This window comes from Fringilla coelebs, assembly GCF_963513975.1.
Source record: "Fringilla coelebs genome assembly, chromosome: 1".
Lineage (NCBI taxonomy): Eukaryota > Metazoa > Chordata > Aves > Passeriformes > Fringillidae > Fringilla > Fringilla coelebs.
The window spans coordinates 138353368-138379537 of NC_140028.1; the positions used below are offsets into that span (position 1 = coordinate 138353368).

A 26170-nucleotide genomic window follows, 5' to 3' on the forward strand; every position below is an offset into this window, starting at 1 on the left:
TTTTAGTATCTGTAGGTGTCAGTGCAGCAGATTTAAAAACATTTAACATTAATAGTTGCTGGTACAGTGATAATACATTCTTCCCATCACCAATGATGGAGGTGGTGAGATGTAAAAGCATCATCCAGCCTCTTTCTGAATACAGAACAAAATATTTATTGAATATTTATGCCTTTCTCTGCACAGCAGAAATTTATCATCCTTGCCCAGTATTGGACTTCTATCACTACTAAGCTTTTGTACCCTTCAAGAGCATCCTCTATATTTAAAGAACTCCATTGTACTTTACTGCCCACAGATTTTTATTAATAACTTTACCTCCTTAATCTCCTGTCTCCAAGCCATACAGTGCTTGCCATCATCAGCTCCCCATTCTTTAAAACTGTATTGCTTCACTCCCTTCCCTACCTTGTTTCAACCAAACAAATCATGTTTCTTAAGAGAATTGTTCCAGGAGTAACTAAATGAACAAGTAGGTGTCAAGAAAGTCACATTTTTATGCTCAAGTACTCCTTGTTTTGTACGCCTGCTCTTCTTTTAAAGATTAAAGGAGGTATGTGCATGCAGAACTTGTTCTTGGCTCCCAACCTGCAAAATTAGATCACAGCTCCTAACACACCTGCCCGATTTAATCCACATGCCTTAGAAAGAAAAACCTGTACAGAAGACAACACAGTGGCTTTTATGTGTTTGAAAACTGTCAGATAGATATTAAGAATTATTTCTGAAGCTTCAAAAATTGATTAGTGGCCAAGTGATTTATCCGCATAAACTCCCAATACCTGCAACAGACTGAATTCTCAGATTTTTTCTTTACTGACTGCAGAATGACTTTTAAGAAACTGTTCATCTTTCTAGGATGTGAATTACATTGATGGAAAGTCTCCAATATATTTTTTTCAGATAAAAAACACTGGCACTGTACTATTCTACTTGTGTTCCGAATGGTGAGAACTGTTCAAGCAGGCAACAGAACACTTAATATAAAAGACCACAGAAAAGTCGGTAAGGTTTTGCTGTGACATTTCATTTTTTAGAGATTCTTTAGTGAACACTCATTAAACATGTTTTAAAATACAAATTATTGCAGTCAGCTACAGTTTTCTTTACACAGCTGTGATTTGGTTTTTCAATCCATTGTTTTGCTTTATCTCAAAAACTTGCACTAAATAGCAAAATATATAAGCCAGGACACAGAACACAGTATCATTTAAGATTTAGATAAGGGTTTTAATATGGAAATAACATTACCAAACATATTTCTGTTAAAACAAAAATCAGTGCTTCCCTTGCAGCAAAGCAGAAAACCCTGCATATTATTTCTACCACATTCACTTCTTCGAAGTCATTCACCGTTCACTAGTAGTGAAATAATGTAAGATCTGTGTTGTAAACTTTGTAGTTTTGAGATGTGCACTGGCTGAATGCCAACAATCTGCACCATCCTCTGTATCAAACATTGATTCATCCAGCTCAACTACTTCTTTTTAGGGCACTGGACGGGAGGAGGGGAGATTAAAAATAATGGTGATAAGTGCCAAAGACATTTTGCACTTTTCTTCTACGCTTTTTCTGATTTGTGTGAATTCACTTGCTGCATGCAGGCCTCATGGCCCTTACCATGTAAATGTCAATGATCATGCCACAAGCCAGAACTGAATTAACCTTAAAAATGAAACACAAAATTGCAGTGACAAAGAGTTCCCTTCAAATCCCCAGTCCTGTGATGAATTTAAAAAAGTAAGTATTTCCATTGATGACAGCTACCTTCAAAGATAAAAAAGTACATATTTTTTCAGTATTTCTGGCTATATACGTATTTAATTTGCAAGTATTTTAAAACTGTTGACTTCAATAGCTGTAGCACCTACAGTATTCAAGTATCACAAAAATTCACAGACTGGAAGCCAAATTCATTTTATACAGATGTAAGAATTGAGCTTAAATTTCTGAAATGTGAAGTTTTGGACGGGAGTTTTAGAAGACGTCTCCAATAAGTAAAAAATTTAGACAATATATATATACATTTACCAGATGACAAAACAGAAAATTACTTCAAGCATGAGAGCAGATGACAAGAACAGAACTCTTCCTCCACAGGACAAAACACATGTATAATAAGGATACAGTGTATTCTGTTTCCTAACATGTTTCAAATTGCTAAATACCTTGTAAGGTTCTCTGTTTTCATGACTGTTAATCTAAAACATAAAATTAAAAAGACTTAAAAATACAGAATCACAGAACAAATCCCTGAGTTGGAAGGGACCCACAAGGATCACAGAGTCCAACTCCTGGCCCTGCACAGCACCACCCCCAAGAGTCACTCCGTGTGCCTGAAAGCATTGTACAAACACTTCTTGAATTCCATTGGGCTTGGTATTGTGACCACTGCCCTGGGGAGCCTGGCCCAGTGACCAACCATCCTCTGGGTGAAGAACCTTTTCCAGTTATCCAGCCTAAACCTCCCCTGACACAACGTCAGGCCATTCCCTCATGTCCTGTCACTGGTCACCAGAGAAGAGATCAGTGCCTGTCCCTCTCTTCCCCCCTTACAAGACCGCAGAGAGGGCTCCTGTCAGTCTCCTCTTCCCCAGGCTGAACAGACCAAGTGATCTCAGCTGCTCCTCACACAGCTTCCCCTCAAGGCCCTGCACCATCTTTGGGGCTCTCCTTTTTATGCTTTCTAACAGTTTTGTATCGTTCTTACACTGTGGCACCCAGACCTGCCCCCAGCCCTCGAGGTGAGGCCGCCCCAGGGCAGAGCAGAGCAGGACAATGCCCTCCCTTGCCCTGCTGGCCATGCTGTGCCTGGTGCCCCCCAGGACAGGGTTGGCCCTCCTGGTGCCAGGGCCCTGCTGGCTCAGGTTCAACTGGCCATGGACCAGGACACCCAGGTCCCTTTTCATGTCACAGCTCTCCAGCCTCTCATTGCCCAGTCTCTACATCCAGGGTTGCTCCATCCCAGGAACAGAATCCAGCACTTTGTCTGTTGAACTTCATGTGGCTGTGGTTACCCAGTCCTCTAATCTGCCAAGATCTCTCTGCAGGGCCTCCCTGGGGTGCATCAGGCACAGCATGGCCAGCCAGGCAAAGGAGGGGATTGTCCCACCCTGCTCTGCACAGGCACTGCCTGCCTGTGAGGTCTCTGTGCAGCTTTGGGCACCACAACATAAGAAAGATATAAAGCTGTTAGAAAGTGTAAAAAGGAGAGCCACCAAAATGGTGAAGGGCCTTGAGGGAAAGCTGTGTGAGGAGTGGCTGAGGTCACTTGGTCTGGAGGAGACTGAAGGGAGACCTCACTGCAGTCTACAGTTTCCTCACGAAGATAAGAGGAGGGACAAGCACTGATCTCCTCTCTGTGGTGACCAGCGACAGGACCTTAGGGAATGGCCTGAAGCTGTGTAATGGAAGGTTTAGACTGAATATTAGTTAAGGTTCTTCACCCAGAGGGTGGCTGGGCACTGGGACAGGCTCCCCAGAGAAATGCTCAAGGCACCGAGCCTGACAGAGGTCAAGAAGTGTTTGGACAATGCTCTCAGGCACAGGGTGTGACTCTCAGAGCTGCCCTGTGAAGGCCCAGGAGCTGGACTTTGATGATCCTTGTGGGACCCTTCCAACTCAGGATATTCTGTGATTCTTTCTATGCACCAATGGCAAATAATTCATCAACATTTTAGCAGTACTTAAGACTCTATCATATAGAGTTCAAGTCAAGAAAGCCACGGAGATAAATGTGCCCTTAAAAATCCAGTCAAGAGGCTCTCTGTGACTAAACAGCTTGTGAACACTGAAAGTGAGAAACCACTGCATTTGAAAACAAAGTGCCTTCAGCTCTACCAAATGTGCTGTTATACCGGATGTGTGTTAAATTTGTTTACATGTTACTTTTTATAGCCAGTTCCAAACTGAGGCACTTAATCTATCCTTAGATAAGTAAAATGAATTAATTACTATCAAATCCTAGACACATTTATGCATTTTGTCACAACAGTAATTTACATGTCCTCCCTAAGAGAGAACAACTCTGACTATAAAAATACATTTGACTACATTGTCTGAAAGCTTAAAAGCTCCCCTAATTCAAATCATTCCTCATTTCTATAGCAGCTTGTTAAAACCAGAGTTTCTTTCTCTGCATTGAATACACTTAAGGTTAGGTCCAATTCTTCCCTGCATCCCAGCTATATGCATCACCTTGCCTCTAGTACATTACAGACATCGAACTACACAAGAGTTTTATATTAAATCACTAGATCAACATGGACACACACACAGAGGAAACAGAACAAGCTTACATCCTGTAACATGACTTCTATACAAAAAGCAAGAGGCAATTCACAAGTTTTTCATGGAAGAAAATTCATTACCACTTAGGGTACTTTCCACCAGGATGGTGAAATTCATAATAGAGTCTGGTTGGTTACATTCTAGAGTATTTTACAAAATAAATTAAAAACAGGTTACCTTCAATTACAAAAGAGCAAGTAATTCTTCTCTGCCTTCATCTAAGCAGAAGCAAAATTTATCAGGTAAAGCGAATGGCAAGATGAACTATACATCCTGTTAGATGGAAAACAGGCCTCAGGAGGGTTTGCCTCTCAACTAACTCTAAAATCATCAGTGTTTTCATAATTTATAGTCAAAAGTGAGCTGTTTTGGGGAAAAAAGCTTTAAACAAAGTATTACCCTGCTGCACAGAAGCTTATCATGCTTGCAATATGTTGAACACATACCCAAGTGGACATGCAAAGGTAAACCCACTTCATACAGAGTGTCCTAACAAATCTCTGAAGTATCTGAAGATGACACCAGGCCACACTAAAACGACTATGTAACTGAATATTACAAGCAGCATCCTTTTCTCACCAGTTATACTCACCTAGTGCTTCATGGTTTTTTTCACATAACTACTGTACAAATACTTTATGCCAAGACTGGATTTCTCTGTGTTGAATAATACCCCATAAGAACATGGGGTTCAACAACAAAAACAGACAGATCTGACAACCATGCTCCCAGTTACATGATGGAGTATGCAATTAAGAACTGGGCAGCATACTGACTGCATTCCATCTGTAACTAAGGCGCCAAATTTAAGACTTCCTGGAAAGATTAAAGACATTTTCATTAAAATATATTCTTCTGATTGTTCACTAGCATAGCAGCACAGTCAACAACACACATATCAACTGTTTTAATTTCTATTTATCTAGTAAAGCACAGGCATTGGAGTGCATGAGAATTAAACTAAGAAAAGGGCTCAAACTGATGCAATTTATTACTTACAAACCATTTTCTTCCAGGTATAATCATATAATCCCATTGAGCTGACAGTTACACATTCACAAGACTTCAGTCAGTCAGTTACTGGGAACACTTCTGAGTATCTGTGCTGCAAGTACAATAATACAGCTAAACAAAATAGAATTCCTGAGAATTTCACAAAGCAGCCAAATAAATGTTCAAGTTAGTAAGACTAGGATTATAACAGAAAAGTTACCTATAACAGAATAATAAGATAATGAGATTGCTCCTAACTGAAGTATCAAAATGCAGGCTAGTTCTTGAACCAATAGAGCACAGAACCTCCAACTACTTTCTCTGACACTGTCAGAAAAAAAAAAAACAAAAAACAACAAAACACAAACCAACCCAACATTCACCAGTGTCAATGTATCAGCACATTACAACTCCTCACACCCTAAAAAAACCCTGCCAACACAACCTTTCATCTTTCTTGGCACTGTGAGAAAACAGCATAAAGGTCATGGAAAACAAACTTCACTCACATTCTTACAGGTGTCTCCTCCACATTAAAGCTGAAGAGCAGCACAGAAAACCTTTTGGTGCCTTTGCAGAACAGAACACTTCAGTTCCCACACCTCTAAAGTCAACATTTTTCAGTAGTATACAGTCACTTCTATTTAAAAACAAAATAATACCTTGGGTTTACTGTTGATATACTAAAATTGAAAATCAGAAGAAACACAGAATAACTGAACTATGTAAGAAAGACAGAACTGAGTAAGGTTCTGGGGGTTTTTTTGTTGTTGTTTTTTTTTTTTAATATGCTGCTACTGCAAAGAATTCAAAAGAAAAGATTCCTGAAGGCTCAGCTAAGTAGTTCTACATTCAAACAAGCTTAAAAAGATTTGCCAATTATATGGTCAAAAGTAAGAAGCTACAGTCAAAATCTGTCTTTTTTATATCATAACCTATTTTCCAAATGTATTAAGAAAAAATAATCTTAAATGTGAACTCACAGTCATTCAACCAAGATTCAGCAAATTCTAAACCCACACACTTGATTTGTGATGTATTTTGGCTGCTAAGTCTGACTCTAAAAGAGTGATGTGCTACCTTATTATTATTTTTTAAAAGATTTCTCTTGGGATTGCACAGCAAAGCAGCAAGTATGTAGCCTATCTTACACAGGAAGGAGAGATTTTTATCCTCAAAAACAGGAGGTTCACCCACATGATCACCTGGGACAAACTTGGCTAGTGCAAGCAGGCTAGAAGGTTATGGGAGCCTGGGAATGTTTAACATCAAGAAAGTAATTACAGCCCAGCAAGATCAGAAGGAATTACACAGGAAATGTGAACAGTAACCCCTTCCTGCCAAAAAAAAATCATGAAAAAGTGAGCTCTCAGCTGCCAGACTATAAGGCTGTACAAACCAATTGCAAAATGCAGGAATGGAAAAAACACTATATATTACTAGGCTATAAATTCCCAACGATGTGATAAAGCTACACCTCCATGAAAAGAACAAAACCCCTGGTCTTTTCTTCTTGCCATGTATATGCAGTATAATTAAAGCCCAGAAGAAACATGAAAAAGTTGCAAACATCACACAAGAATGGTCAGTTGTCTCTTCTGGAATTTTCTTTTACATTTACGCTGACCAAACAGTGTTCCCTCTAGAAGATGGTAAAATATTTTGTTCTTATTTAGTCAAGAAAATTTCTGTCCAAAATATGGAGGGCATTATTCAAGCGAGAATGCTAACTCTCTCAGTTACCTATTCCATAAAAATGAATCTCCCAAATTCTGAAATAAACCCCATAACTCAGCAGAATGGGCTCAAAGTACTGCACATATCTGCTGGTGAAACAATTTCTATTCTCTAGGGACATGGGGGAATTTGAGTGACCTGACTATAGTTCGGTATAGTTAGAAAGCCTTCAAGTGTGATATTGGAAAGTGAACAGTGATCACACGCCTGTCCTTCACACAGAACTGCAATCCATTTTAGTGAGACGAGATTTTTTCCTAAGCTATTCAATAAAGAAAACAGCATTCCTTCAAATCTACCAAGACTTAATGTTGTACATATCCCCAGTCAGATAAAGAGATGAGCAACAAAGCAATCAAACACTACTGGTTTTATTAATTTATTGATTAAAATTACCATAAATATATACTCATTAAACAAAAATATGCTTTCCTAAAATGAGTCCTAGTGTGTATCTGCTCTACTGAAAAATGAGATTAAAGGATACTTTCACAAGTAAAAAAAGAATCAGTGAATTACCTTATTTAAGCAACACACTTCTTTAGCTGTCCTTAAAATTACAAATTTGAACGGTATCATGACACACTACACCGCCAAAACCAGTGTATCGCTTTAGCTTTTCTTCCAACCTTGTGACTCAGGTGTTCCCTTCCACCTTCCTTTACTATTAAAGCCTTTCTTTTCTCATCTTTTCTATTGGATTATATTTTGTTTCCTTTTCCTTGTGTTCACATCTAAGGTGGGTGGGATTTTGCCATCATTAAAGCCACATGCACAATCAATTCCTGCACAGCTGAAGTCTACTCAGCTACCTGCTCAGTGGAATCTATAAATAAATAAAATCAAGGGGCAAAAAAAGAAGAAAATACAAATGCAACACATGAGAATTTCAACTAGGGCATGCAAATAGGGCAGAGACAGTGCAGTAAAGAAGCAACAAGGACAAGAAGTAATTGCTGACATTACGGCCTGCACAAGTAACCATAACTCACATTCTTCAGGAGATGAAACTGAAACATGAAACAATTATATTTTCTAATATTTTACTGAGATGGAAGCTGAAAAGAGACAAGCACTGTGACCTCACTCTGGAGACAAAGGGAAAGTTCCATCTTCTCCTACACTAAACTTAATCCCACTTCTAAGGGTTGGTGATTTGCAAAAATAAACTGAACTAACTTTCCCAGTCAATACACGTTCTTCAAAGATTAAAGTCGCTTCTCCTAAATTTGTCTGTCTCCACAGCAGATTAAAGATTTAGCAGTACAATATTCACACAAGATGTAAGCCAAAATAACTGCAGTAGTGAAAGAGCCACTAGTTTTCCAACAGCTATAAATGCAACATGAATCTATCCACAGCAGATAACACTGTGTTCTGTTTGTTCATCAGTCAGAAAAAAATATTTTAATATTGTTGCAAGATACTCTGTTTTCAAAGGACTTGTACATGTGAAGCAAAAATACTCCCAGTGATACTGTGTGGTTTTTTTCAGTTCAAAGTGTTTAAAACCACAGCCTATTTTCAGCCAGGTGAGCTGACTGCAGTCTGTCAGAAGCCAGGAGCTGCCGACAAGGGCTATTACTGTGCAAATGCGTTGGTGGCAACAGCCATGGGAAGGGTTCCCTGCACCTCCCAAGTGTAGGCAGCACGTCAGAAACTGAGCATTCCTCTCAACACATGAATTTGCAACTGACTCATCTGCTGCACCCTGAAGCAGCACTGTGGCTCACAACACTGGGAACTGCACAGTATTCCTTTGCAAATCAACATTTCCCAACTGGCAACATCGGCTCTTTGTGAAACCTCTGTAGAATCTGTATCTGAAAACTTGTAGGAGTTGAACCCAGTGATCCTTTTAAACCCTTCCAATTCAGGATATTCCACGATTCTAGTGCACCACTACAAGTAATGCTCTTTAATTGGGAGGTTACTGGCATTCACCTTATTTCTAGAAAGAAATGTAATCAACTTTAAGGATTTTAAAGTAAAAAATGTCGGATTTTGGGCCTGTGAAACCACGTTGTAATGAAAATAGGAATTCCAAAGATCTTAGTTTTGAAAATTACTTCAAATTACTTAAAATAATGCTTCTAAACACAGTTATTTGTAATATGACTAGAAATAGAAATAGAATAGAAATTTAAAACTTCCTCTTTAGGAGACATCTACAATCAGCCAACCTAACATGAATTAATATTCCCACCTAGTGCCTTTCTCACTGCAAGTATACACATTAAACATTTTATCCTTCCCAATCCAGAGCAGCTTTCTAAAGATAATTACCAAAAACTGAATTATCAGGTAACTACACCAGTGGCACACAAGTCTTGCAGAGAGAGAGGCCAGTAAAGAAAAATTGAAACCATTCTCAGTAAATATCCTCCATCAGGCAAGCATGGCTATTCTATCTCAACCATTACTAACATCTATGAATTCTTTAGGTTCAACTATTAATTTTGCAATCATTAATAAATATTTTGGATATGGTCTTTCTAGTGTTTCATGTTTGAAATAATATGAAGAGAATTCAAATAAATCATTTTCATTATTGAACACTTTAAAACATAATTCCACTTAGAGAAAAAAAGGCTCACATGCCCAAGTTAATTACATCTCTCATCACTGAAATCCCCCAGGGTTAAATAAGGCTCAGGATATTTAGCCTGTCCTATTCCCCTGATAGGATATTTGCAATAGTCTATAGGTACAGTCTACTTTACAAATTATTTTTTTTACATTTTGTTTTCTAGGAGAAAGATGCTTTACAAATTCTTAGATATTACCATCAATACATTATTCTTTTTCCTTGACTTGCATTTTTGATGATGGTCAAATTAAAACCCATTATTCCCCAACTATGGGAATAACAGTTATGGAATAATGGGTTTTAACTAACTGTATAACTAAGATTTTGTATTTTTGACTTTTTTGCTTTTCCAAAATGAACAGCCTACTGGAACAGGAAGAGACTTACCTAGAACAAACCAGTTGTATATTCAGAGCTTCCATCAATTTTATTAGCGTTAGTATTAATCTGAAGAATTTTTATGCTTCTCAAAAGCTGATCAGCTAAATCTTTCAAAGGTATCTACATTTCTGTAAGTGTAGAATAATTTTAAAATTAAAAAAGAAAAGCAAGTCTGGTTCACTTTAATCTTGAACACGAATAAAGCTTTCTTTCAAAACTGAACAGAAATTTCCCTTTCCAATTAACAGCAATATTTTATATCAAATATTTGAAGATTTTTAGATGCAAAAAACACCTTCAAAAAGGTTTCAAAACTTTTGCAGTGAATTAGATCAATTATACCTTAATAACACCCTAGACCAGCTCTCCTCAGAGAGCTACCCAGCTATACCCAACTATCTTCAAACCATGCTAGTACATTAATGTAGGCTTGACGTTTGCATGAAATCATTAAAAGAGAAATAAAAGAGGTAAAACTTTGATCTAGCCTAAACACTCCACAGTTTCATGCTTCTTTTGAAGCAAAATCTTATCATGCAAAAGAAACCTTACAAATACTTAATTACTTAAATCCTCTAGAACACAGTCTTTATATACAGAATCCACAACATAACCATTTTCCTAACTTTTTTTATGTGCCCACAAAGTCTTTCTCACACAAAGAAATTTGACAGCCAGGTGAAAAATAGCTGTTAGAAATTAACTTCGGGGCAAACATAAATGATGCTAATCAAACACACCAAAACTGTTAGTTTCATCAGCTCACCTTAGGCAGTACACGCTCTAAACTGGTCACAGGTGAAAAATCCTGCACTGGACTAGGCTAACTCAGTGTCAGAAAAACCCTCCCAGCAGCTGTTGATCAAACCTGGCTTCCTTATCTTTTAGGAAATCCAAAAGGCTTCGTTCAATCCTCTTGGAGCAGCTCTGACCACAAGTATCTCCAGGCCTGTCACTTTTAAGTCACTGAAATTAGCTGTCTAACCAAGAAACTCAACATGTTACAGCCAACAGGCAAGTGATTCCTGTACTCTTTCAGCAGTGCACTGACAATTTTCTTCAGCAAAAGACATGGGAAGGTTTGTTCTCAAACCTGAACAGCAGCACACTCCGCTCAGCACTTTGTAGAGAAGAACAGAGCATGTACATTATATACCTTACACACATGATGCTTCTGTCAAGTGACCCCACTATACTAATTGCTTTGTAAAATAATCAGACTTCATATCCCTACTAAATGCATAATAACATACATTCCTTTTATTTCAAATCCCATCTCCCCAGCAAAGTACAAGAGCTAGACAAGGGTTCAGCATCAGCACCAGAATAGAAGGCCCAAAGCAGGAGTCAACATGGTTTACTAAAACACTAATACAAGATCAGGGAGCACCATCTCAGGGAAAAGTAGATTTATTACTGTCCTCCCTTCCAGATCACTGTGTAAATAAAACTTTTTCCTCACAGAAAAAAAAAATTCCTCCATAAATTATCAAGTACATCATTCTACACATACAACAGAGAATTGGCACAATTTTCAAATACAGCAACATGCAATCAAAATATGTAAATATTAAGTAAATTACATCATATTTATGTTTCTATAAACTATACTGTGGCAATATATACTCTTGCAGTGCAAGTAGATGATGAATGAAAAAAAAGATGTGAGAAAGAAAGACAAACAAGCAATCAGGCTGCTAACTAACAATCTACACCAGGTATTTTCAGAAATGACCCTTAATAAGGTAAGACTTAACAAAAGAAGAAGCCACCACTGACTTTCAGAGCATTATGTTAATCTATAAAAGTGAAAAGAAATAATCCAAAGCAAGAAATTTCCCCAGGATCCCACGTACATCTGGGACCCACCTGATTATGTAAAGAATGGCAACATGTAGTGGTGGCTTTTAAACGTACATTTTTCAAGTAGTGACAACCAGAATAGCAAGGTTTACTTTTCAGATGTTCTAACCCTAAATAATGTTTAAAAGTTGACTGTTACTTTAGACTTATCATCCCTAGCAGAGTACCTCTCAGTTACTGAAGTTTTTCTGCCTTGACAGGGGAATTCCATTTCTAGGATTCATGCAGAGAAAATGTTTCAGTATAAATCGTGGCTATTCTAAGCCAGGAAAATGTCCCACGGATTGCTAAGTTACCATCCTTCAGGCAAGTTCCCTGTAATTAAGGTATCAATTATAATTTCACAGGCATGCTTTATTTTATAAATAAACTCTGTTTCCACAATTTGAGCTGTGGGAAAGAATGTCTGCGTCAGTGCATCAACCCTTGCAGCACAGCAAGTTTTGAACTGAATGCCAGCTCCAAATGCTATAATACGGATTCTAGCATGGAAAAAATAGGAGGAAGACTTCCCTCTCACCCACAAATTCCCACAAGCCTTCTGAATTTTTGTATTCCTGTCATGGCACCTCCGTGACATCTGCTCTTTGCTGTTCTAGAGCCAAATACAACAAATTTAACTCAATCTGCTGCTAAACATACCAAAAGTAAAAACTGCAGCCTGCACTTAACAGAGAGAAAAGGGCATTTAAGTGGGAATGAGAAAAAGCCGATTCTGCAGTCTTTTCCTGTTGAACACTGCTCCTGATGCTTTTATCACAGAGTTTTATATTTGAGTTTGATAGAGACTGAAAGCAAACAGTTTCTAGGACTTGAACCATGCCAAGAGAAAAGACTGGCAAAGCGACAAGCATGCTCATTTAATTAAGATACCCCCACTGCTATTTTTATGACTTTTTACATACTTGCTGGGAGTTGGCAGGCTGACACAGAAGGCCAGCGTTAGCTCATTTCATCCTCCCAAAATATTCCATCACTCAAGGTACAGAACAAACTTGTGTACTGACTCGAATTAAATTACTGCAGGAACACAAACTTCATGCACAAGCCCAGGCAATAGAAAAATCAAAGCTGAACAAAGCACGAGTAGCAAGTCACAAAATCAACTGGCCTATGTAAATTCTTTCCAATTTCATGAGGAGCCTGATGTTAATCTCCAAAACCTCTTTTCCAATATCCACATCTACAAGAGAAACAAAGTAAATCAGTGTACCCTACCAAGAGAACTAGACGTATTTACCTAGTGGGTATCTCCCCTAGATATAACCCAATACAAGGAAAGAGAGCAAACAAATTATAGATGCTGTAATTCTTTCTCCCATAAACAAACTAGGGATAGACTTAATTCCTTCATTCACACCATCAACACATGGTTTTCAGATGAGCTTTATTAAAACTCATGATGGAAAAAATAATTTTGCAAGTGACAAAAAGATGAGAGATTATATTATTTTAGGAGAAAAGGTAACCTGAGCTTGTGTAAATATTCTTGCACTCTAACTTATCCAGTTTCTATTAGAATTCTTCTAAATTAAAATTATCCCTAGACTGCAGAGCTCAGTCTTACCAGTTTATTAAGAAACAGATCCTTTCTCAAGATTCCTTTCACACTTTGTCGCCCTAATTTCACAGAATGTGCCCTTACTCTTATAGCATGAGCCAAAAAAAAAGCTTTTGAGTTACTTCTCAAACAATTAATCTTTCTGTGTACTTGTGTTATACTTCTTCATATTTACTGCCTTTCAAAGGCTAAACAATCTCTTTTTTTTCCAGTTCATCTTTATAAAAGCAAACTTCTATCCCCACAGATTCCTTTTTTAGATTCTTCCCTGATTCCCTTCTTCTCTACATCCTTTTTAGAGGCATCCAGCATCACATCCACTGTGATGGCATGCTGTATGACAGTAAAATACTGATTTTTACCACAGCATTTTATATTCCATCACACTTTGTTTAGCTTGATTGTAAGTATGAACACAGGTATCAGAAGTAAAGAGAAGAAACAAGACTTTTAACACACAGTCCCCTACTTTGAGTATGTGGCATTACTAACATGCCAAGACATCAATTGGTGCCAGGTAGTCTTTGCTTTTTTGTTCTTCAGCATAATTTATCCTTTGTAACTCACCCATTACAGACTGCAAATCTTTGTCATTTGCCTATCAGAGTACCCTCCCAGAAAGAAAATCGCTGGTTTACAGGAGAACACAAACACACGCTAAGCAAAGGTAAATGCCCAGGACTGTTTGCTTTTAGGTCTTCAATGAGGAACCAAGCATGCTTTGGCACAAAAACAAGTCAATTTTTCAAAGGGTAGGTCTGCTGTATTTTCTACTAAGACTGTAATAAAAAAGATAACTCATACTATGGAGGACAAGAATATTCTGCACCCTACTTATCCTACCAGAACTATGGAAAATATGTAACATCTCTGAATTAACTTGCTAAATACCATAAAATATAATAGATACTATATCGGCCCTTACAAGGTACAATCCAGCCAAAACTACAAAAAGTTTGCAAAAACACAGTGCATTACATTTATAATTTGAAGATTTGAAATCACAACAGCCTATCACTATTTTTCTCTGGAAGCTGAGAAAAACAAGAGAATCTGAATGACTTTTTTTTTCCTCAATGATGAACAATATTGTAAAGTTTCCTTAATATTGCTGTTTAGGGAAAAACATAATAGAGCGATTGACCTGACTCTCTGTTCTTAAACACTCTGCTAAAAGAACAAACTATTTGTGAAAATAACAAAAACCAGCTGAAGGCATTTGGGTGGTCTCCATTTGAGTCCTGTAATATAGAACAGTTCCTTTTTTCTAAATCCAATACTGATTTGTTTTCCTGCTTCAGTAAAGCCTTAAAATCTGTTGATGACAAAAGCAACACTACCCACTAAACATCCATATTAATTTACTGGCAGGCTGCTAACTTCCAAGTGCTTGATTCATCACACAGAGAGTACTACACTTACATACACAACAGGACTATGTAGGTTTCTACAGACTGATCCTTTTTAATTCCCTGACAATATTTTCAGGGGTCGTATAGTTTTATCTTTAGGACACCGCACATAATTAGCAGAGACAGACGTTAGGTAGTTCAGTTTTACTGCCCTGCTTCTTAAAAACATGGATCTACCTTATTTCTTCACCAGCAGTTCTGTTTTGATTGAGCTGAAGAAGAGCAAAAATTGTCAGAACTTCATGTCTTGGTGTACATAGCACTCTTTGACAGGACAGCCTGATATAAATATGAGATCACACACCCTCACAATCAGCAGACTAGAGTCTCCCTTAGGAAGCAAACCAGTCATGGCCAAAAAAATCCACCAGAATTAAGTTCTGTGCCATTCAGCAGAAGACTGAAGTGTGTTCAAAACTATAAAAACCAGTAACATTTTTGTGAAATCCCTATTTTCTACAGTTCATCCCAAATAACCAAAAACATACATATAAGAGAAGTGGCAAAGAAGCACAGCTATAACAGCAATGACATCAGTCTAAGCTGTAATTTGTCACCATACACCATCTTCACAGTGTTAGCCCAAAGAAAGATCCTTTGAAGAAGAGACACAGTCCCTTGCAATTGTCCTTAACAGCTGAACAATGCACCTTTGAGGGTTTTTTTGATTTGGTTTCTGCTTTGGGGTCACATAAAACCATTAAATAATTTCTACAGACATTTCAGCATTCAGCTACTGGTAGCAAAGGGCTTCATGAAAAAGACTGAGTATGGGAACACAGCTCTGACTGCTCTGCCACTCACACTTGAACAGCAAAAATATGCCCTGGAACTGTAACTTACAACCAAGCTAATACCCCAAACCAATTTCAGTGATAGATCCTAGTAAGTGTCCCAGAAGTTGTTTCTTTCCCCACAACTCCTTTACCCATCCAACAAATTTTCCAAGTTGCTTTTCCATCTCTTTAGCACCTGCAAATACCCAAGAGAGCCACAAGAATACTCCTGTCTCCCCAGTGACTTGCAGTGACCGAGGCTCTTCAGCAGAGCTGAGACAGCCCAGCTCTGAAGCTTACCACATGACCTCTTCTTGGCATTAACCATGACACTTTTTCTAAACCAACAATCCTGGGTTTAGACTTTCTGAAAAACAGTAAACTGCTAACCCACCGAATGAAACATGATGCATACACAGAAATTAACATCCTATAGCAGATGCATACACAGAAATTAACATCCTATAGCAGCCTCTAAAAGTCACACTTCAAAAAAAAAAAAGTATGTTTATGATTCAATATTCCATAATTTTACTCTTTATATGATTCCATGAAAAAAAAATCTCATTATTCTGCAAAAATAAAAGTTTAACCACAAATGAAGTGACCACAATGTATTAGAATTCTGAATGATGGACTGAGCTATTGATTACATTCTTTCCTTTCCACCTGTGCAACAATTCAAGGTGAACTAACAGCAAAGCACTAAATGTCTTCTGGTATGAGGACATCAGCCAGCCTCCTTTCAAGCAAGGCTTTCAGTACCGCATAGCCTTCAAAAAGATGCAAGAACCAAAGAGAAAAAGAACAGTTCACAATTTAGGTGAGGGAACATTCTTTCCTAAAATGGTAAAAGACTGAAGTGACAAAGCAAAGATAGTCTTTCCTTAACTCATGCCCTTTCACATCCTTGTTCAATACACAGTACAGTTCTACCACAGTGAGGTTTATGGTGTTTTGATTATGTTCTTGATATTAAGTGGAAGAGCTATCAGATTACAATGTATTGCTACCTAAACCACGCTAACTTTCCTACATCATTCAATTACACTATAAATACCCATGAAATCAGGCCTTTAAAAAAGTAATGCTTAAATACTACTGACACTAGGTTTAATCAGCCAATTAAGGACAAACCAATACCAGCAAATACAGTGCTATAATACAGTAAGTCAAAGACACACTTAATTAGCAAATATCACACTTCATGATATTTGAATAGAATGGTTTTGACCCAGTTGTTCTGTGGTTTCATAAGGTGATGAGACCAACAGTCATAGAGCAGATACAATACAAAGACAACAGCATTCTCAAAATGCCATTTTAAGCTGGCAGTAAGAATCTCTTTATTACATCAGCACAAGAAAGAATGAAATTTAAAAAAAAAACCCACAACTTTTTATTTTTGAAATTAAAAAAATTAAAAAAAAAAAAAAATCTCTGTCATATAATTTAATGGTGGTTACTTTGTGAAGAAGTCTGTAATTCATTTAACGTTGACAAAAAAATGCAAATATACTCCATGAGAAAGGGCTCAATTATTACTCAAGCAGCACTGTTTCTCTTATTTGCCAGTGTTAGTCTTGTAAAAATATATGGTCATGTTTTAAATTTGTTTTTAAAGAATCTTTTTAAGTAAAACATGTTCTGGATCTCTGTAAGTGAATTAAAACACCCACATGAAGTATTAAGTCTTAGCAAATAAGGCCCATGTCTTGACTGCAAATAAGGATGAGCATCAAAACATACTTTCCTGATGCTGAACCACTAATATCTTTTATGGAAACGATGAAAACAATTTGTTTCACTGGAGTACAAACCCAATGGAGTACACCCTCAATGACCTTAAAGAATTTTAAATGGGCAAATAAACAGCAACTCAAACACAGAGGTAAAAACTGTCTTTATGTTCAGATGGACACAGAATCAAAATCTAAATCACTCTGTAAAGATTTTACTGTAATCTTTCAACATACCCACCTTATTTGTCCTGCTGCTGCTATGACCAATGAAACATTTCATCCATCTTAATTCCTATTTCAAGGAAATAAAAAACAAACAAAAACAGAAAGTTCCAATATCTCAGGAAATATATTTAGCAAGGGACAGAAAATCTTATTTAATAGAGGAGATAAACATTTTAGGAAGCAGTGAATAAGCAAGAATTCTAATAAAACATGTTTACTCACAATACAACAGCATTTCCTCTGAGGTATACCATACATTAACTGGACTTTAGACTAGCTGTTACAATAATAAATATCTGAATAAATATTGCTAAAATAACTGATGAAAGTTCATACATTTCTGATTTTTCCACACACTTTTAAACTCTGAAGTTTCTTTAATTGCAACTGCAACAGTATTTCCAGTCAGCTTCCAATCCAAGTTCTACATTCAGCACTTGGCTATTTCACTTTGACCTTACACCATCTACCTCCTTAAGTGCAAATAAATACATAAAACCATCACCAGTTGCATACAGACATTTAAAACATTAAACCACTTCTATAAATGTTTTACCTGTGCACATAAAAATGCTTGAAACAGTCCAAGTCACTGATGAAGAACACTCCTCCCACCTAGCACAACATAATCCTTGAACCTGTACATCAAAAACATATGTGTGACAATCACTACACATTTCTAAGGCTTCAGTGAGAAAGTCAGAAATATCTCATATACGCTCTCCCCATCATTGCTAGTTCTGATATTCTCACTCACAAATAAGATGCAGGAAACAAGAAACCATAATTTCTTCATTAAATGCTTTGAAAAACACTTCAATTACAACTTCAGCTATCCCAATCTATTTCTTTAACAGCCTGCTCAAAAGCTAAATGCATTTGCAAAGTGCGGGTTTTCTTCTGATCTTCCAGTTATCATTACCCAAGAATATCTTTAGAATTGAATACTAAGAACATTAGATCATTACAAAAAACATTTTAAATATATGACTTGTCATGCACTTTATTTCTCCCTTTTCCTTTCTGTCTTTTGACAAACTCTAAGATGGAAAAAATACAGTTCTTCTAGCTACTGAAGCAGAAAAAAATGCACTCATCCCTGATGTATTTTGCTTTACTTAAAAGTAACTTTGAAAAACGTTAACTTAAACTATTACTAAAAATAACTAGCTACAATCACGTTATTGAAAAAACAAACAAAATAACAACAGCTCAGTATTTTGATTGCTGAATAGTTCTGTGGGGAAAAAAACCTGCAATGAACTACTGTGATCCAAGGGAGCTGTGCGCTTACCCTATGTTATCCTCCTCTTTCCTTTTTATTAAGGAATAATAACATGAAAGACCACTTTTAACGGCATATTACAGGTTCAAATAAATTAGTACAAGAAAATTCAAGACCATAATTAGCTTAACCACACAGCATTTAAGGGCTAGGCTGTTGACTGAGACTTTAAAACACATTAAAAAGCTTCAACAACAGTTACTTTGGAGAAAAAAGGAAGTGAGCACAAGACATACCACATCAATTTTCATTTAGGTATAGAACTAGGTAAATCTTTTAACATAGTATGACTTTTGGACAAAATAAATTGAAACAAGCCAATCTTTCATCTTGTTTTAAATCTGCAATGCTGTAGACATTTGCACAGGCTTTTGAAAACTCTTTTGTGTGGCTTTAAAATGCTTCCCTCCTTGTATTATCTACGCCAGACCCATCTGATCACTTGGAACCTGGACTATGTTCCTGATGTTATTATTAAAAGTTCCAATGGATTCATAAGCCGACAGGCCTCAGTAAGTTGCACGCAAACACTACACCCATTTACTGCATCCATTTCTGCAGCCACAGGACAAAAGGCCTTTGGCTGTCAGTTCCTTCCAAAGCGTAAGGAGCCCGAGAGGGCTGCGCATCGTATTTGTACTTTTATGGAAGCAGCAGCAGCAAGGCTATGAAACATCGCTCAGGGCTCGGAGTCAAGAGCTGGGCGCACAGCACTGACTCACGCGGGCAGGGACCGCACAGGAGCCAAAGGCTGCCGCAGAACCTGGAGGCACTCGCTGCTACCCCTCTCAGAGGTCACGCTCTACGGCCACCACTGAGAAAAAGCGTGCGCTGTACAAGCAACCATCTGCCTTGTAGGAACCGGTCACACGCGGCCTTTCTGCAGGTCTTTATTACAACATCAGAACCGGCAGCGGCAGCCACGCCCTCTCGCAGTTTCCGCACCCGCGGGGCTGATGCCCCGGGCCGGGCTGTGACAGCCCCGGCCCGGAGCTCGGGTGGCCGCGCTGGCTCAGAGCTCACACGGCGCCCCCGGCCGAGCGCCGCAGGCCCCGCACCGCCGCTCCCGGGCCCCGCACACACCTCGGCAGCCCAGGGGACGCTGCCGAGCCCTCCGCGTCGCCCGGCGCCTCGGCCGAGCCACGGGACCAGCTGTGCCGTACCGGGGCGAGCCAAGGGCCCCGAAGGCGCAGAGCTCCGGAGAGAAACCCCTCGGCTCACGGAGTGAGGGCCGGAGGAGGCACCCGCCCCGCCGGGAGCCGCCACCCCTCCGCCTCTTGCTTCCCGGCCCCGCGCCGCCAGCCGGCTCCGCAGGCGGGAAGAGAGCGGGACAGCCGCGCCCCGGGGCCGCCCGCCCCCAGCCCGGGCCGCGGCCCCACCGCCGCAGGGGGAAGGAACTTACGAACACCCGCTGTGCCCGGGTCCCGCCTCCGCGGCGCGGGGCGGCGGCGTCACCCCCGCGGGAAGGCGCAGGGGCGGGGCCGCCGGCGGGCGGGCGGGCGCTGTAGAACGGAATGGGGCGGCGGCGCCGGGGCTTGTTCTGCGCCCGGGCTTCGGTGGCGCTGCTCCGGGGATGCGCGGCTGCGGCCTCGGGCAGCGCTGTGCTCAGTGAGGCCTTCCCTCCCCGTCCCAGCCAGCCACTACCGGGGGGCAGCTGCGCTCCCAGCCGGTCCCCGAAAGTGGCGGTTGTCAGGCAGTGGGATGGGAGGGTTTGGGTGGCAAGTGAGAAAAAAGGAATCTCTAAAAAGTACACGAATTGTGCTGGAAAATAAGCATAAGGGGCTTGAAAGCACTGGGTCAGACGGGGTGCAGGTGGCTGAACATCAGCTGACTTGAAGGCCAGTGGCATCCAGGCCTGTATCAGCAATAATGTGGCCAGCAAGGTGAGGACAGTGATTGTACTTCTGTACTTGGCAGCGGTGAGGCCGTGTCTCAAGTGCTGGGCTTGGGGCCCTCATTTTACAGCAAACAGTGAGGTGCTGGAGCGTGTCCAGGGAAAGGCAGCAAAGCTGGTGAAGCATCTGAAGGAGCAGCTGAGGGAGCTGGGGGTGTTTAGTCTGCAGAAAAGGAGGATCAGGGAGGACCTTATTGCTCTTCAGAGCCTCCTCAAAGGAGGTTGGAGTGAGGTGGGGGCCACTCTCACAACTAACATGTGAAGTGGCCTCAAAGTTGTGTCCGGGAAGGTTTAGTTTGGATATGAAGTAAATTATATTGAGGATCCTCACAGTCTCACACAGCGTGTTCAGGTAATGTGGCCCAGCTAGCATGGGTTTATTAAAGGCTGGTCCTGATTGACTGACAGGGTGCCAAGTAAAAAGAGCTAGAATGAGGCCCCAAATTGCACCAGAGGACAGTTAGATTGGATATTGGTAAGAATTTCTTCTGCAGAAGGGTTGTTCAACACTGGAACAGGCTGCCAGGGGCAGTGATGGAGTCACCATCCCTGGAGGTATTTAAAAGATGTTTAAAAAGGTGTTTAAAAAACATTGGCCCTAGGGACATGGTATAGTGGTGGACTTCACAGTGCTGTGTTAACAGTTGGACTCCATGATTTTAAAGTCTTTGCCAGTCTAAATGGTTCTAGAATTCTGTGGTTTTCTGAAAGGAAAAATGAAAGTGTGACAGAAATAGGATAATATGGAATTCTAGAGAAAGCTGAAAGGAGAAGTTATTTGGGCAGGAGAGAGGTGGGAAGGCACAGAAGAAAGAAGGGAAGTGTATAATGTGTAGGTGTAAAAAGAAAAGAGAAGCAACATTCAGTATAAAAAAAAAAAAAAGAAAAAAAAAGCCTCTTTTCTTGACCTTCTTCTCACCATCTCTTCTACCATGGAGATGTTACTTGCAGGGAAGAAAAAGACTTCTGTCTGTACCACTTCAATGTTCATTGGACATTGAGGCCACATCCTTTTCCAGTCTCATCCTGTGATGCAGGACTGTCTTCATCTTCACGAGCTCCTCTTGCATGTGCTCTGCCAAGACACCCCCATCTCCCATGAGCCTGCACTCAGCACAGCTTTCTGTCATAGCCCTTTAGCAGAAGAAGGGGTGACAGGGATCCTCTAGCCACAGCTGGAAGAAAATCTGTGGAAAAGCATTGACACAGCTTCTGGGAAGTGGGAGTAAGGGAAAGGAGGAAGTGGTGTTAAGCTGAGAATTTAATTCTGATGGTTTTTGCTGTCATGTACTTAGCATCATGTTGCTGCTGTGATAGTAGGTCCAAAGGCACCAAAAGTGGAAAAAAAAAATCAGTGTGGCAGAAGATGGAAGAAATATGGAATGTCTTCCAAATAGTCACATTTCTTTACATGTACCTAAGGCTGAAATTTGAAGTGTGTAGCTAAAGGCAGTATGCTAACAATTAGAAATAAATTTAAAATATTTGTGCAGTGTTCTGAAAACCTGTTCCTGCAGCTCCCTGCAAAGTGGCAGCTAAGGAAGCAGATATCCTGAGTACCTGACAATTTTTTCTAGTCTAGCCATAAAAAGGAGTTAAAAGATTAGGCTCTTTTTGAACTCTAAATTTGAAATTACATATGAATTAGAATTAGTGATTCTGAAAACAAGCACAGTTTTGTGAATGCAGTAAGTACATCTTGGCAAATGAAATTTGTGGTGATGAAACAGGCGGACTGGCTCAAAGTCATTTCAGAACATTTATGGTATGATACTTTCCTTCAGTCATGTGTTCCACTTGGAAGTTCTGTATCTGAAATAATTGTTCTGGTGCTTCAGAATACTTCCTTTAAAAGTCATTGACAATTTCAACAGGAACTGAAGTTTAAAAATAAACATACTTATTCTTCACCTTTATGTACCACTAAAGCTGAAGAGGTTTGCAGTTACAGAGCTTATCAAATAACGTGAATTTGAAGGTGAATCTTCCAAATGCTGTTAAATAATTGTATTTCCTTTTGGATTTATACAAGTACTAGCTGTTGCTTACGCAGAAGTATTTCTATATCCATTGTATGTACTGCCTTTCTGAACCACAGATGTGGCATAATGAGCATACGATGGTTCTTGCCACTTGGAGAGACACAAAATGTACTTTCCAATGTGCACGTGTGTTTGTACCTTTACCAACTATTCATTTTCATTTAAAAATAAAATATAATGCTATAGTGGATTTATCTGTTTCTGGTGAAAAATAAAAGAAATCTGATGACAATATAAACTTAATGTATAGACTATTTTCAGTATTCACAGAAAATATCAGTCATTTCCATCAGAGAGTATATTAATTTTCCCAAACCTTACTTTATTATAGACTGTAAAAACTTAGTAGCAGTGATAATTAATGTCAATCTGGAATATCAAGTTTTAAAACAACACTGGGAAAAATAATTCATTGTGACTAGTTGAAGAAAGTACTTTTTGTGGTGTAGTACCTCAACATCTGAGCTTATAATATTCAGTAGTACTGTTTCCTGAATATTTTTCAGAAAAGTGTGTCAGTGATTTCAATCTTATTTTACAGTCTTTTGAGAGGGAGTTTTTCTTAAAAGCTAAGTAATAGAGTGAGTTCCTGCTTAGAATTGAAAGTAAGCAGACCTTAGTCACCAATAAACAATACCATAATAAAAAATGAAAGCTATGTTATCTGATGAAGACAATACTTTCTCTTTTTACCACCTACAGTGGACAAAGAGCTACTGTTTTAAAGATTACACTGGTAATGATTTAGAAGAGTGGTAGTGTATTATCAGATAGAATAAACTGAAGAATATACCTACATGATTAAGAATTTTATGATGTACAGTATTAATGTGTTGTCATTATATTGCAAAGGTTCCATATTGCTACAGTTTCGTACCCCCTCAATGTTTCTCAAGCAGTTCCTCTAAGCACTGACTCTTCCCTCTTCTTGCAGTAACTAACTGACTCCAACTCCCCTCAACCAACCAATCCACTCTTTTATAACACTCTTCATAATGGCTACAGCTGTGGCCTGTTTAAGTCAGGCCTGTTCCTAATCTCTAATAATTGGCTCAGCTGCAACTCCTTAAGGGGTAAGATTACTTTCTATACTACCTTGATTTTCTTATATTGTATCCCCCTACAAATGTGCACTACTTAGAATTCAGGGTAATAAAAAAATCCATAGTTGTAATGCTCACTTTTATTTTTTTTAAATTTTTTTTTTATATTTAGCAATGTGCTATATTTTCAGAATTAAATCAATAGAGGTGTTTGCACAGCAGTGCTTTTGCCATGTATCAGGGCAAGTGGAAATGCCGAACCCTGGTCATAAAGAGGTGAACCACTGTGTTCTGTGGTACTGTGAACTGGAGCCTTTATGGGAACAGCAGCAGCAACAAACAACTGTTGTATTTCCCACCCTCCCGTAATCTGTGAAGTTTTAGAACATTAATCGTTTTCTTACTTGTCTCTCTTGCACTTCAGTCTGCATAGAGGATTTTACATCACCTGTAAAGAAAATCCTCCCACATGCAGTAAGGTATTACTGCATGGTACTAGTTTGCTTTAGACCAGGCAGAGAATCATTGAGGTTGATGTTGGTTTAGGTAGTTAAGTTTGTAGTACTTCAGAACACTGTTATTTAAAGATGATGAAGGTGCTTAAATCCACTGCACTAGAGCACAGACTCAAAGAAGTTGGGAAACTTGGACAATACCAAACACAAGCTTTGAAAAACCTCTTAGTACCAGACTTCTCCTGCCTCCTACAGATTAGGCCTCCTGCTGACTATTTGTACTTTTTAAATGTATAAGAGATTTAAGCTTTAATGTCTGCACCTCAGTTCACCTACCTTTGAAACAGCAGTGGTAATTCTGACTTAAATATTGTGATGATACATTAATAAATATGAGCAAAACTCTTTGAAGTTGAAAAATATAATGAGATTTAAGTACATTCCTTTTTGTCATGATTAACCTGTCAGACATTTAAGTGCTGAAACACTGCTTTGGAATAAAAAAAAAAGGAGAAATGTCAACTCCGATAATAAAGAAGCCAAGATCCAGATCAAATAAGCAGGACAAGCAACTAAAATAAATACAGGGGGAAAATCCAAGGGACAGAGCAGATCAAAATTTACAGCTCAGAAAAAAAGAGAAGAAAAAAATCTGAAACAAATGCTGCTGGAATCCTAATGGTGGTTAATATGCTACTAAGAAAAACCTTTGCATAAGATTGAAAGTGAATGGGTATTACGACTGTGTCAGAGAAGTCTGGGCAGCAGTTTAACTCCCACAGTCTCAAACAGATTAGTGGTGCCCTATAAGTTCTTGTTTCTTCTCCTCTAAGAGAAGCCTATGGCACTACCTCAGATATATAAGCTCAAGTACCTCTGGTGTTAGGGGATGGCCAAATTGAGATTTTCAGGTAATGGTTTTGATCTGATCTTGAAACAGACTGGACAAGAAGACTAAGATTGGGCAGAGTCCCATAAGTGAAGGAAAAAGTCTTCAGTCTGCTGAAGTGGGACAAGATAGACTTGCTGGAGTAGGTAAAAGGAGGAAGGACAAATTCATAGTCAGCAAGCAGAATAATCTTGCACACATGAACATGCCCTAGTCCAAATCCTAGAATGGATTAAAGATCCTTAATATTTCCCCTTACAATATGTATCTGCAGATTAAAAGCCAAAAGCATATATATTCTTTTGCACAGAAGATGGGAATCCATCACTGCTGGTGGTCAGCGCAGTCGTCAAACAACAGCACTCTGTATGGTTAATCACCCATCTGGCCTGGAGGAGAAAGTAAATGCACTGTAGTCACTCATTTAGTCCTCCTCTTGTTCCGTTTTTTTAAAAAAAGTTGGACACACATAAGTAAGAACTGTATCATCTTCAAGAGTATGAAAGCCAAAATTAGGATGTGATTTCTCAACCTCCTAAAATTCTTTCAATGTAGCTTTTGTGTTGTGAAGGCCAGAATTTATGTTCTTTATTATTGCTTTATGGAAGAGAGTAGGAACAAATTTTATTTATTATCCTTCTTTTGAGGTGACACTTTCAAAAGCTTCTAAGAAATTGTTAAGTAAGAAAAATCTCTCTTCAAACTGATTTTGTAGCAGCTTAGGTTGACTGATTTTTCAGAGACAGCAATAGATTTCAGCAACATGAAAAGCTTGACTGGTAATGCCAAATAAAAATTATTTTTAAAAACCCACAAGCTGCTTGTTCTAAAGTTTTCATTTTGTGCCCAGCAAGTTGATCTCTGTCCTTCAAGGTAGTAAAATACTGTGACAAGCCAAGAACACATAGTTCTTGTCTCTTTTTTTGTTTTTCTTAATGAGAAGCCAAGGAAACACACATGACTGAGAGGAAACCTGCAGGCTTGCAAGCAGG

The 26170-nt window shown here is 38.9% G+C and overlaps 1 protein-coding gene across 3 annotated transcripts in view; it reads right to left on the reverse strand.

Annotated features, from left to right (window-relative positions):
- The window catches only part of ZNF438 (zinc finger protein 438), a 51532-nt gene extending 31257 nt beyond the window's left edge, over positions 1-20275 (reverse strand). For all 3 annotated transcript variants that reach the window (XM_084202570.1, XM_084202569.1, XM_084202568.1), the window contains exons 1-3: positions 20258-20275; positions 18127-18208; positions 17584-17637 (exon numbers count right to left, since the gene is read on the reverse strand). The gene's annotated coding sequence lies outside the window, so the exon portion shown is untranslated. The remainder of the gene's footprint in view (positions 1-17583; positions 17638-18126; positions 18209-20257) is intronic.
- Positions 20276-26170: the final 5895 nt, after the last annotated feature.